Raw genomic sequence first — 14,798 nt, 5'->3', positions numbered from 1 at the left:
CCAAATCACAGTGAAACAAAAATTAGAGAAAATGTACAGAGTACCTAGAGAGTGCAGGGGTTTTATTGTCTTGAAATAGCTTGGTAACTTCAGTCAAAATGTTAGCCATGACACGTTGTAAGTTTTATCTTCATGAATGCGGTGGAACTTGCATGTTCTAGTAGAAAATATGCGTTTCCATTATTTTCATCATCTTATAGTATATATTTAGGGACAGAAATATAGCTCTAGCTCATCATGCTTCATGTCATTCAGTTCTTGAGTGACAGTAAATACCAAGCCATTATGTTCACACTGCTTTGTCTTATTGGGGATAGATAACTATTTTGTGATTTTCAGTTGAGAGAAGCTTGCATAGCTCATCTGTCTTGCTGGAAGGAGAATTATCTCTTGGCTCATTTAACAGACTTAAACGGTGGCCTTGTCGTAAGTCCAAAGAGATGCCCATGTTTTACAGAAGACCAAAATACAGAGATACTGAGAGAGAAGACACTTGAGGAGGAAAGTCCCAGTGGCTCAGAAGTCAACAAAGGAACTTACTAGGACTGTTTCAGGAGTACTGCATTCACCAGGGTGTAAAGCAGTGCCATCACCTTCCTGTGATAGCCCGGTCCATAGTCTGGTCTCTCTGCTGAATGGCAAAACCGAGGCTGTGCTCCTATAGGATCCAATATGGCTCACATAGACACAGATTGAGTCTCTTTTACCTGCTGCTGGCTAAACTCTAACTCAAACTTGACAGTTCATGTTTTCCTCCCTCCAGTTCAGTCCATTAAAATGTCCAGCTGCTTTTTGGTGGAAATAAGGCAATTATCTCCAACAGTGAAGCTACTCTCCTCTCTCCATGCATGCATACATACCACTCATCCCCTGCGAGCTAGACACAATTTAGGTCTCAATCTCTGTACACTACAGTAAGGAAATATTATCCCTCATCTGGCTACTATCTGTAACCAATCACATCTTTTTAACTTAGCTGCTAATTTTTGTCGAATATTTTATCTCAGAATCAGTTCTGTTGTTATGGACCATGCAAAGTGATTCACACCACCGAAAGCAAAAAGGCAGTGCAGAGTATCCTGCAGTAGAACTCTTTGTATATATCTAAAAATATGCATCTCCTAGGCTTAAACTGGAATAAAAGTTGTCTTAATGTCTGATGTCTTCTTACAGGAAAAAAAAACAAAACCAAACAAAACCAAACTAAAAACAACCATAAAGTAAATAGAACAATGAAAAGGTGAAAGTTTCACTTTGGTGAGCTAGCATCTGAAGCAAAGGATTGAATTCCTATTTGTATTACCTGGCATGATAATTAGATTGCTTTTGCTAGTCATATACTTATAGAAAATTTCAACCATGTTCAATAAATTATTAGGCAGACAGCTACAGGGAACCAGCCTGTGCACCCACGGAGGGATGTAAAAAGAATGTTCAAGCAATGGTCTTAATATTTGCTTGACACATTACAAAAGAAAAGAAACTGAGCAAAGAAATCTGTGGCCCTTGATCAGCATAGGATGACCCAGTCATGTGCCCAAGGGGACGCCTAACACACAGAGAAGCCTTTTGGGTAACCTATAGTGGCTCCCCAAATCTCATGTGTGTTTGATTAAATAAAACTCTCCTCTGAGACGACCAGCTGTCGTCTGGTCTCCCTGATTGCAGCAGTAATGGTAAGAAAAATGGGATGTCCGCATTTGCTCAAGCACTGGCTGATGTCCTTAGTGTTTCTTAACGTGATTCCTGACGTGGGTTTGGCATCAGCTAGCTCACCCTCACCAGATAATACACAGACATGGTCTGAAGATAATACCTTACCAGGACAGTTCCCAAAAGACCGGATGAATAAGACCATGCTGTCTTAAGAGGGGAAAGGAGTTTCTTCAAATGCTTGTGAACTAAGCTCTGTTGTTTATCCTTGTAGTGAGTGAATGGGCACTGATATGTTGTGTTCACAGTGGAAACAAGGTCTTTCTTGAAGCAAGAAGGGTCCTACCTTATCTCACAGACACTGCAATGATAGACATATGGACAGGAACTCTCCTAAGTTAATAAGGCGTTGTTTGTTAATGAAATTAGATATCATTCTGGTTTGCGTGCTTACTACCACTAAAATACTACTATGCTACTTACCACTAAAAAGGTAAATTGAGCAATGAAAATAATGCAGGGTCACATTCTGTCTTCAATTTCTGTCCATAGACACCAGATTGGAAAAAGAGAAATTCCATGAATACACAGGGAGGCAGAATTTGGGTAATTTCAAAACACCTTTCTACATTCAGCATGCATAATTTCTGGTAAAGCTTTTTCTTTTGCATCAATTCCCTTTTTCCTACATGCACTACACAGTCAAATTTATAATCACATGACTGAATCCTAATAATATATTTTGCAGTTTCCATACTAATCATTGCCTGTGTCTCACTGATTAAATACACATATATATTTCTACTACTATTTATAATTTCGTGTCTATGAACTTACATTAATTAAAGATTTTCAGAGAGCTGAGCCCTGATTCTTAAACTGAAAGACTGTTTTTGTTGTATGCTATAAGACAAGAGGTAGCAACTAATGTTTATATTATTGATTAATCAGACACTGAAGGGATTAGGTTCTAAGATTGTTTAGCACACAAAAATCCATACTTATTGCATTAAAACAGATTTTGAGACCTTGTTTATTGGCTATATCCAGGGTCAGGCCTCTGGGATTTATTCAAGCTGAAATGTCTATATCATATGTGAACATAGACCGATCTGTTAAGAGGTATATCAAATGCTGGCAACACAAAGGCAAACAATTGTAGTAAATTACAGGTCAGTAATTGAAAAAGACCATTTATGCAAACACTTATAAATTTAGAAAACTGCCTAAACATTAAGTATATTGGGTAAATAAAGATGAAATTTGGACTAGTACCCAATTTTGGCTACTGTTTTCTTTGCTTAATAGATTTTCTATTATGCATTAATTTTGTAATTTTCATGGATAAAAAATTTCATTGGCTTTGCCATAGCTTCTACATGTGTATTCGAACAGATCTATGTGTTCCTATTTCTCTTCAGTGTATAATGTACTGGCTAGTGCAGGCAAATACTGGTTGCTCTTTTAAAGAGACAATGTCATAGCTACTCAAGTATGTGGAGAGGTGGGTCTTTGTGCATGTGTGTCTGTGTGCTTTTAGTTATGTACATGTATGAGACAGTGACTTTCTGAGAGTGAGACACATTAAAGAAGTGTAAGAATTGCATTAACAAAATGCATTAATAAACTGCATTAAGAAAATATGTATTTGGTGAATTTAAACCCTTGCCATATTTGTGAACCAACTACAAAGAAAATATCAGGTTTTCAAGTTTATTCCACCTTTGTTGTAATTTGATAAGCCCTTTGGACACTTAAAATAGCATAACTTTTTTCAGTTTCCTGCAAAAAAAGCCATGACAATTCCAAAGTTCATAAGCTATGTATAAAAATTGGTTTGGATTCTTAAGAAACATTTTGATATTTTACACAGAACTTTTTAATAGTTTTGCTGACTTAAGGTTCAATCTCCAATTGTCATATTGCAAACACTTGCATCGATGTACTTAATCCTACTTATAAAGAGTATGTCTTTTTTTCTGTATTCCTCTTGCGATCAGTTGATTCAAGGAGAATTTTTTCCATTATAGTTTTTCCTGCTTTTGTTTCTGTTTTAAACCATGGTATCCTTAAATCTTACAGAATAACAGTATTTTCTATACTAGTAAGTGATTGCTGGTCCACCTTTTCTTATTGTTTTTCTTCCAATCATCAGTAATTGACTGTATGTAGCAGCAATTCTATGGTTCTTGTGGCTTTCCATCCTTCATTTTATTTCAGATGTGAATAAGGGAAGGAACATTTTTCTCTTCTCCAGAATAACAACATTTTGCACATCATTAACATTTTCACCAGACCTGTCTCTCTGAAGCTCTGCCTTCTTCAGTCTTCTTATTCTGCTTAAATGGCCTGTCTTTGGAAGTATGTAATATTATTGACCAAATATACATGCCTAGATTGAAGCTTTGCCATACTGTAGGTGGTGGTGTTTTTGACAATAGTTTCAAGCTGCCCACTGCTGGCTGCTCTTGCTCATTCCCTTCTATTTCCCACTCATGAGAACTTCATAAAATGGCCCATGCATGCACCTCAAATAAGTAGGTGATTGTATGCAAGACGTTCTCTTTCTACAACTGTTCTTGTAATTCTGTTTTCATTTCTATTAATTATTGTGGAGAAAAATCTTGACACAAACAAAGTCATGGCTCATGGCTTGTCATTATGAGCTCAAAGTCTTTTAATTCAAATGCCCTTTACATTGAAGCGCTTTGTTCTGATTCCTTACCTCTAATATTAGCCCATGTTATCTTGCTGTAGGCTTTGTTGATGGAAAAAGTTTTACTTCTTATACCAATATAATTCTGCATTTCTTAGAAATTCATCCCCCATGATAAAAATCTTATTTAGAAAGAAAATTACGTCTTTAACTTAAAACTCATCCTTACTGATATAAAGTGGAATGATAAAAACTTTCCTTCTACAAGTTAAAAACATCTGCATGGATAGCTAGCATTAGTATAAGATTGTTGATTTCCATTAACATCCGAGCTTATATAGAAAATGTTTTCCTATGTAGACAAGGTGTATAATATAAATATCAAATGAGATTTGGTCATGTATAGAAATATTACATTATAATCATTTGTTCGGAGGGCAGGCAAACAGATTATATAATTGCCTTTTTAGGAGAAGCATTTACTAGCCTGTTAGCTATTTTTTCCTTACACAAGTAGCTGTGGAAGCTATAAAGGACATACAGATCATCCCAAATTGAAAATACGCTACTAACACTGGACCCTGAGAAGGTAAATAAATTTGGAAAACTAAATATTGCACTATAGTTAACTCATATGATTAAGACAAAATATGAGATGATAAAGACTGAAACTTTAATGTGATATATGGTGTTGTGGTTTAACCCCAGCTGGCAACTGGAACCATGCAGCCACTCTCTCACTCCCCCAAGCCGCGATGGGGGAGGGAATCAGAAGAGTAAAAGTGAGGAAAAACTCCTGGGTTGAGCAAAAGCTGCACCTGCAAGCAAAGCAAAATAAATCATTCATTGCTTCCCATCAGTAGGCAGGTGTTCAGCCATCTCCAGGAAAGCAGGGCTCCATAATGGATAACTGTTACTTGGGAAGACAAATACCATCATTCTGAACGTCCCCCCTTCATTCTTCTTCCCCCAGCTTTATACACTGAGCGTGACGTCACATGGTATGGAATAGCCCTTTGGTCAGTTGGGGTGCTCTGTCCTGGCTGTATTGCCTCCCAGCTTCTTGTGCATCCCGAGCCTAATCGCTGGCCTTGATTGCCTAGCAACAACCAAAACCACCAGTGAGCTATCAAAAGTATTTCTCATCCCAAATCCAAAATCATAGCACTATACCCGCTGCTAGTAAAAAAGTTAACTCTATCTGAACTGAAATCACGGCAGGTGTATATATAGTCTATACATGTCTACTATGTACTCTTTATCTTTTTACCATTATTTATGTTCCAGTGTCAGATTCTGCTACACTCTCTAGCTGATATGCAATGTATTTTCTTATTCCAGTACCTTGCTACTTAATTCTAATAGAAATGTTGCTAAAATCGATTTAGTTTTGCTTGGTTTTCCAAGTGCCACACTACTGGTAATTCAAATGGTGGTTAATGTCATCTTGTGAATCCTTCTTTCAGTTTCATGTAACTGTTCTTTTCAGTAATAAAATAAGTATTTAACATATAAAAATGTAATGAAGTATTTTGAAAGAGAATATTAAATATAAAAGTCTCCATAAAATACCCATTAGCAGGAATATTAGCAAATACTTGGGCTTTATTTTTTTCCTACTTTCCTAGTCTATCAGGAATTTAATTTGTAGGATCATTTCCAAAGTTTAAAGGAAAAAAATCCCTTGCACATCCTGAAATCTTTGCACTCATTTTCTTTCTTTTAAGATAAATTTGAACCCTTGCTATAAAAAATGCTTCAAGTGATAACTTTTGATGTTTCACACTTTTTTATGTCTTGAATTCCAGGAACGTTGTACATTGCATTGTCCTCTACAAAGGGCACCTTTCCCTACTGTGCCGTTGTGTTAACACTGATCTTGTTGTATGACTAAAGCCCTTCCCTGGTACCCTTTGCACCTGAATGGAGCAGGAAGATGCACCTGGGACCTGGATCAGGTCTGTTACAGGGCACAGCTACTGGTCTCTGAATGACTCCACTCTCCGGTAACTGGACAGAGAGAAGGCAAACACGTAAGGGGAGTCAGCAGAGCTTCTGTATGAGTTCTGCCTTTATTCTCTGACCATAATAGACTTTTCAAGGACTGCAGTAATTTACATCCTTCTGGCTTTTCCCTCCCATCTCAATCCCATACACAAAGGAACAAAGAAAGCAAGCAGGAAATGTTACTTCTCTGAGTCACCCATACAGGATCTGGCCATTTCTTCTACTTTACTTTTGTCATGCTGAGCTCAAACTAGTGCTTGGATAGTGTTACTAAAGCTGAATTTTTTACGCAAAATAATCAAACCAGGAAAAATTCCAACAATCTTCCTCACCAACAAACAAACAAACCAACCTTGCATTTGTTTCTCCTTGGAAGTTGGCAGATTCAGAGGGTAACAAAAATGGGCACAGTTTGTCTTCTAACAGATTATGAATGCCACGTGTGACATTGCTTAAGAAGATGCAAAATGTTTATACAAACTGTCAGAGATGGCTAAGCTAATTTGTGGCATGTGGCATGCATGTTTTTGAACCAAAAAGTTTGTCATACACCTGCTGTTTGGCTGTAGAATGTATGAGAAGACAGATCTTGTTGACACATTGCAGCTGCAGCTCAACTTATTGTGAAATGCTTTGACTTCAACAAAATTCACAGCATGTGCCAAAGAAGAAGAAAAAGGAGTGTTACAGTCTCCATCTCTTTTTTAATATCTTTCACTGAAGGTGAACTACTCTGATTTTGCAGCTGTAGCGAATGGGGTAAGTGAAGCATCTCTGGTTTTTTTTGAATGCAGACCCCAAAAGGAGAAAAATATGACCTGCTATACACTGCTGTTTCGCAGGAATGAGTGATGGAAGTCCATCACAGCTAGAGCTTGCCTGCAGAGACACGGGTAAGGAAAGCGGGAAGAATTAACAGGTAGCAGTGATGGTGAGGAATGCAGGTGAGGTACACTTGCCTTAGGAATCAAAATACTTCGTATGGCTTTGCATGACCTTTAACAACATTAGAATACAAAGTGCATTTATTATGCGTATATAACCCTTTTAAAGTCTCTCTTTTGACCACCAGACTTCCAAAACAGTGAATCTTCCTCCTTCTCTATTGAATAAAATGCTGTTCTGCAGACAGAACTGGCAAAGAGAAAAACTATAGAAGTATAAGTTCAAAATAGTCTTATTCATCTTAAATTGCAGGTGAAGCCCTGACCGTATATCAGCCATAAGTGAGATGATGTTCCACAGTGTTATTGGCTGCCATTATTTCTCACTTTTCTACATCAGCATTCCAAGGAAGCCAGTCCATAACTGGCACCAGATGTTATGTAGTAAATTACTTTTGTCCTGCAAACTCTGTATGCTTTTCTATATGATGCCATTTGGGTCAGATTTGCTCTCCGTCTGTTACATGTTTTTCTACTTTCTCATTTTGCTTCCATGAAACTGATGATTAAGTAAATAGTCAGTAAATAGATTCAGAAGTTAAAGTATCATTTCCATTAATTTTAAATTAGGTACATAGAGTCTTTTGGGGAACAAGAATACTTTTCAATTATTTTAAAATTTTGGGAACTTGGGTATGCATAGTTTTCTTACTGCAAAGTGTTCTGTGCTATTTTGCAATATAGGTCCATGTTTTTTCTGACTTCCCTATAAAGTTGATATTCTTATTAAGATTTGGTGAACAGTGGACATGACTATATTGCAATATCCTATGTCAAGCAGTTTTCTGATGGAAATTATATAATGTTTTCTATAATAATGAACTCTCATTATGACCTTCCATAGTGAATTTTCCAACAACCTGAAGTGATGCTTTTGCTACAGTCAGGGATCATTCAGAGTTACTATCAAAATACGTACAAAGACAGTGATGTTTAAAGATCAAATCTATTCCAGAATGAAGAATCAATCAGAGCATAAAAACATCTAGGAAAATTCTGATGAAATTTACCAGCCTTGAAATTCTTACCATTTAATTTCAAATGCTGACTAACTGAAACTACAGAATTTGGGCTGAACCTGAAATGACATTATGTAAAATGAGATATTGAAACATCTTACACGATTTTAAACAAATCCTGGAGACCCCCAAACTTGTGCCAGTACAAACTGTGACTGAAGCTCCATAAGTGTAAAGTTCCTCCAAGATGCAGGTAGTAACTTCTCTCTGTCTAAATTTGCCTTGTCATTCCTTTGAACTCCACCAATTATCTACAGAGCCAATATCTACATCATGAGGTTTTCTATTAAAATGCCCTGACAGTTACGATCGTCTTGGAAAGGAAGTAATCACCTTCTTACTGTCTCAACCACTGTAGACTTCTTTCTTGTCTCTGAAACAGAAGACACTTGGATTGCCCTAATGAAGACCCAGTTATTGGTTATACAGCATTGCATCTTGGTATTTTTCGATTAGAAACTATGCAAGGAGACAATACTTTTCTGTAGAGCAGTGCGAGAGAGAAAGCGTCTCTTCACGAAGAGCAGCCTATAAGCAGCTGCTCAGGACACTTCTGGGAAGTGGGAAAAAAAGTTCTGATGTTTAGATCTTCTCAGACTAATGATGATGACAAATTTTTATCCTACTTATGTGACAACTTCTGTAGGGCTATTATATAGCAATACTAACAAAGCACATATATATATATAACTACTAGCAAATAGTAATGCCTGCATAACCTCTCTGCCAGACTTTATTGTCAACAACAAGACCTGGTCCAAGTTTAAGAAAATCACCGCAAAAAACCCCATAGAAACCCACAAAAATTTTACTGAACATAATGATGATCAGGGAGATAACTCTCTTCAGTTTGCACATACAAATCACATAGCTAACAAACTGTATTTTTATTAATAGGAGAAGAAAACTCTGTAAAGTTTGGTAAATAGGGTAAGAAAAACTAACTCTCCATAACAATTTGCAGTCTCTTTCCTTTGGAGAGGTAACTAGTGGGCACTCTTGTTGTTTCCTGCCTACGACGCTGCTGTTTAGGATGTTTCAGTCTTGTTGAGTAGCCAGGTTTGTTTCAAGCTGACGTGATGCTTTTCCTTGGCTTGTTTCTATTGGTTGCTCTCACCTGCTGACATTAGCTTGCCTTCGCATTGCTCTTCATCCTGCCAGCCATACGGAGAAGGCATGATAGAAGTATCTGCCTTGAAACAGGGCATTTGAGTGATGCTTCTGGGATGCAGAATGAAGAGGAATTTCAGTTGTATGCTGATGCTTGGCATTCCCTAACAGGTAGCCCTGGATTGGTTTCAACCACCTTCTTGCTTTATGCTGCCTCTTTCCACTCTCAGTTGAAAAGCTTTATTCAGTATAGCTATGGGGAATCAAATGTTTTTCTTTCCCTCTGCATGACCACGTGCTTTGACTTAGGTGATATATAAATCCCTTAATGGATCTAGCCTCCACTTATTGATGGTATTCATGTTCATAAGGAATATACCAATACTTCTGATTGGCCTATCTGCAATCATATTTGAAGTGAAAATTTTGAAGTATCATTGTGAATTTTAATTCAAATACTTATAAACATTAAAAAATTGAACTGACGTATAAGATTGTCTAGGGCTTTGTATCTTTTGAACTTGCACTGAGGATTAGTCTCTGAAGCCATAAGACCATGGTTTTGTGTAGTTTCCAAGTACACCAGATATTGTACAATTTTCTTGTGTTTGAAAGCTCCTTTTCAGTAATTGCTTTCTGGAGAGCTCTATATTTGCTTTCAAACTGGGATCTTCTAAATTAATTTTAATTTAACCTTGACTAGTCTTTTTTCTAGGCTTATAATCTCAAAATATTCTATTGTATTACTTGACATATTTGTAGCAAAAATTGTAAATCAAACAAAGATAAAAAAGTTATAAAAGAACATGTACAAGGGAGAATTTCTTCATACATACACTGAAGCAGTCCATGAACTGAGAATCCATGCAGTGGACCTCATAAAGACATAGAGTCTGCTTGAGAGAATTTCAAAATTCAAAAAGGCATTTGTCCTAAGAAAAAATAATAAATAAAAACATATGGCAAGCAAACAAGTAGGCAGATTGGTATAGCATGGTTCAAAATGAGCAGTACATGACCTAACAATAGCCAATGTTTTTAACTGTGCCAAAGAAAGAGTAGGATCTATGAGTTCCCACAGATTAGGGTGAGACATGAGGATGTCAGAAGGGGATAAGAATATAAGTTCTGTGCTCTATAAAAAATGAAAACAGACTGTGAGGTTGGGGAGCTAGCAGGCTGCAACATTTACCAACATTTCTTTTCCATACTTCCTATGGCAGTGCTGCAAATGGATCTGAAAAGAAATTCAAAGTCCAAACTTTACATTGAGTGGAAAGATCAAGGGGCTATGAAACCTGAACTCCTGCTGTTGTTCTCAGTGTGTAGGGCGAAGTTGCTGGGACCACCAGGTTATTTGGTTCCCTTGATGTCATATATACTTGTGTATATCTATGTGTGGAAAAGTGAGAAAGAAAAAAGTAAGCCTAAAAAGTGAGAAGAGAAGGTCTTTTACAGTGGATGCAAAACTGAAAAGACTGTTTGTGGTGAGCAGCCCAAAAAGCTAAGTATTTTGATAGTCTGCCCCATTCCGGCTGTTTCTTCTACAAGGCCAAGGGAGGGAAGTGTGCTGATTTCTCTCTTGCTGGTCTGGTTGTCTTCCGGGGCAGGAACATTACAAGACACTGTTTCAAATACAGGCTGTCACTTTAGATGATAGAACAAAGGAAAGTGACTGAAAGTAAATAAAACTTGAATTCCCACATAAAAGGACCTTTTTCTATAAGCAGGCGGTTATAAACATCACTCTGAATGACTTGTGAGGCAAAAATAATGGGCTTGTTTGAGAAGCAATTGAGGTGCTTTCTGACAAAAATAGTATATTAGGAGATTAGTCTCCAAGGGGTGGATAACCTTTTCAGATTCTAAGTATTTCTTCTGTTCTCATGTGTGAGCTTACAATCTGTTAGTCTCAAAATATATCTGCAAACCCACAGGCCCACCTTCCTGACAGCTGCTCGAACAACAGAGCGGAGGAGCAGAGAAAAAACTCTGCACCATCACCCGCCCAGCAATTCTGAAAAGCTTCGTAAGTTACTCATACAATTCAGAAATGCCAGTCAGGGCAGGAGGGGGGACGGAGGCAGTGGGGGAGAGAAGGCTCTTAAAGTGCAACATTTGCAGCACACGCTCAAAAACTAAAGGGGCCAATTAGTATAATAGGTTTGAAATCATTTCAGCATAGTCCTAAAGACAAAAGAAAAATTGTCCTTCAGAAATGGGGCTTTATTGTTCAGACGAGTATAGAGACGAACAATGAATTCTCTCAGTTTTGGAAGCAACATTCCTTCTCCTTCATATCGGACCATACATTATTAATGAGCACTATTTTCGAGTGTGAAAGAACTGTTTGAAAAGCATTAACATAGTCTATTGGATGTGATTGACACTGTCATCCCTTTCATTTTGCTGTTGGCAAGAGGCATCCCTGTAGATTTATGTGCATCTGGACATTACTAATATTCTCCTTGTTATGCACTCTGGGCAGCTGTGATATGGAAATTTTTAGCACACTTTTTAGAGGGGGAGTTTACTGTTGTTATCCACACAAAAAAGGAATAATTTTTTTTTTCTCTGAGATTTTATCAGCCAAAAATATTTAATGTCTGGTTCCTTAATAACTCTAATCTGTTTTCAATATGTGTACTTTTTAAAGGAATTTCATCAAGTCTACACGGATTCTCCAGATATTTCCAGTGACTCTTCTCCAGACAGACAGTTTAGATTCGGAGACTCATGTGCACTCATCCTGCTTCTGTTTTAACCTCCAGTTGTCCAACTTGATTGCATTTCCAATTGGGTTGGTGTGTCAAGGACTGCAGCTTGTGTCTGACTGCTCTTTAGAACCACCAAACTTCTGATTTGCCTGTGTAATGGCTTTTAATCACAACAATTAAGACCAGTGAAATTAAGAACTATTGAAACAATGCATCTAAATGACATACAAAAGAAAATTACCAGAGGTTATGGATTTTTTTCCAAGGTAATGATGTTATTTATGTTGGTTTTATACATAGATTTTAGAATTACTTTAGCTTCTCAGGCCATATAAGAACATGTCATCATTTCATATACATTAATATTGTAATGTATAGCAAAGAAAAGAGGAAAATCCCACATAACAGGGTGAAGACTGGTAGTAAACATGAATGATTGTGCAGACATTGCATGAAGAGAAAAGTTACCAATATGGAGGGTGTGTTTCTAACCTAGATTTTTTTATTGTTTGCTTTTATGTACCTGTGTACAAGTATATAAAATGTATAGATACACACAGTCAAATATTTTATTCAGGGGGATTAATTACCATTTTGGCTATAATTTTTTAACCTCTTTTAAAGAGAAACCATTTGCTACCCAGCCATCTGATGACAAGTCCTAACCAGAATAGATCTTAATGGTAAGGATGTGTTTGGAGCACTGGAGTATGAGAGAAGGTAACTCCATTGGGTTAGAAGATAATAACTCAAGCCTACATTATTTAAAAATATGTGTTCTTATCTACAGATATTCTATGCAATGATATAATAGGGAAGCCATGAGTTTTAAAGTCAATGCAGAGTTATATTCCCCTCCAGTCTGCTCCAACTAGCCTGCCTCCATATCCACAAAATATCTCACCTCATCACTGTTTCTTTTACATACAGACTTACGCAACTAGCAGTTTGCATCCAGCTATTTGAGGCACATGAGCAGCTGCTTTCTGCTCACAGTCAGCAGGTCTGCTCTTTGAGTGACACGTCCACCACCTTCCTCAGAGGTCAGGCACAGCTTCTCCATGGCAGGTCCATTGTTGGCCATCCCAGGCTGTGAGAGTTCAGAACTGAGGTCCCTCCTGCTTGGCAGCACAAGGAACTGCCACCGCTGCACTAGACAGCCTAATTACACCAATCAATCATGTAAAATAATTCTCATGGCTAGAAGTGGAAAGGTTATAACTCATAAAGACACTTGCCAACTGAAGAGGTGGGGAAATAAAATGTTAAGTCAATGTATAACTTAAAAAAACACCAAACATGCTATCCAACAAAATATTCTTAAACTGTTCCTCTTAGTCAATTTTGTTTCTTTGAGCCAAAATCTAAGTGCCATTTATAAGACATAACCTTATAAATCAATAATTAGTTACAAGACTTAGTACCTTGCTTTTTTGATATGCTTTGAATTTTAGTGATTCCAGATTCACAGCAACATAGATTTAGTTATTTTAATGACTACTTCCTACTTCATACTAAGATGACTTTGTGCCATCTTGCAGAGCATAAGATAGCTACACAGAATAGTAAGCATAAGTTCTTTAATCAGAATTTTCAGATTCTTACACAGCTGCTTCATTTTGTTTTCCCCAGGTCTTGTTTGTGGTATTTTAAAATTTTGTTTAGTAATCACAGCTGTGGGGCATACGGTATTGTGGTTACTCTCAGAGTGACAGGCATATAAAGGAAGATTCCTTTACCTTTCATTAAGAAATTTCTTGTGAATTCTCCTACTTACTGTGTAAAATTTACTTCACCTCCTTCGAAGAGTGGGTTTATGGCAACGTTGTACTGGTATCAGGAGAGTCATCTGCATGGCCCACTGTGCTGAACCTAGTGCCTCCCAGAAACCATTCCTTGCATCAGGACCCGGATCCATTCCTTGGTATTTCTGAAGATATTATAATTCACTACCAGGATTTAATGTATGACTGCCAAAGGTCTTTGCTGAGTGACTTAACTACAAGTGCCAAAATATCGTCTTCTCAAATAAATGATTTTAGAAATTATTAACTTGTTATCATACAAAAGCTACAAAACAAACTAATTTTATAACCTCGATACAATCATTACAAGTAGAAAACACATACTAATAAATACAATAGTTGTTTTTCTTACGAATTAACAGCATTTTGTATTTTGAAGTTTGCAGTGTAAAATAATATATTTTTATCCCAATATTTGCCACAGTCCAAAATCTGTTCTGCTTCCAGTCTGAGGTGGATATGCTTAAAATGCAAGAGCAAAATATTTCATAATATTTTGTGCTTATGTGAAAAGTTCAAACAGAAAAAAAAACACTTTCCTTGAAGGTTTCTAGGTTAGAGATCTCAACAAATCTGGAGAGTCTGAATAACAAAATTCTCAGTGTTTCTATATATTCACCGAACAAAGCAAAGCAGTCACATTTTTGAGTGTTAAGAAACCACTCCTTCCTATCTTGTGATATATTGTGCTGACACATATTCTATCACATTGGTAACCCATGCAAGTGGATAATCACACGATTCACTTTGTCTCTCCCACGATGTAGCTTTGCCATTTCTTCATGGAAAGGGTAAATCACTTTAGTGAGCAAGGTAGTTTAAAATGGACTGCTAGAGGTGCAGTTTATTAAATTTTCCTTTCCCGTGTTGGCATAAATACCATGGTT

This window comes from Chroicocephalus ridibundus, chromosome 3 (assembly GCF_963924245.1).
Source record: "Chroicocephalus ridibundus chromosome 3, bChrRid1.1, whole genome shotgun sequence".
Taxonomy (NCBI): domain Eukaryota; kingdom Metazoa; phylum Chordata; class Aves; order Charadriiformes; family Laridae; genus Chroicocephalus; species Chroicocephalus ridibundus.
The sequence above is the reverse complement of the archived record's forward strand: the minus strand, read 5'-3'. Positions refer to the sequence as shown.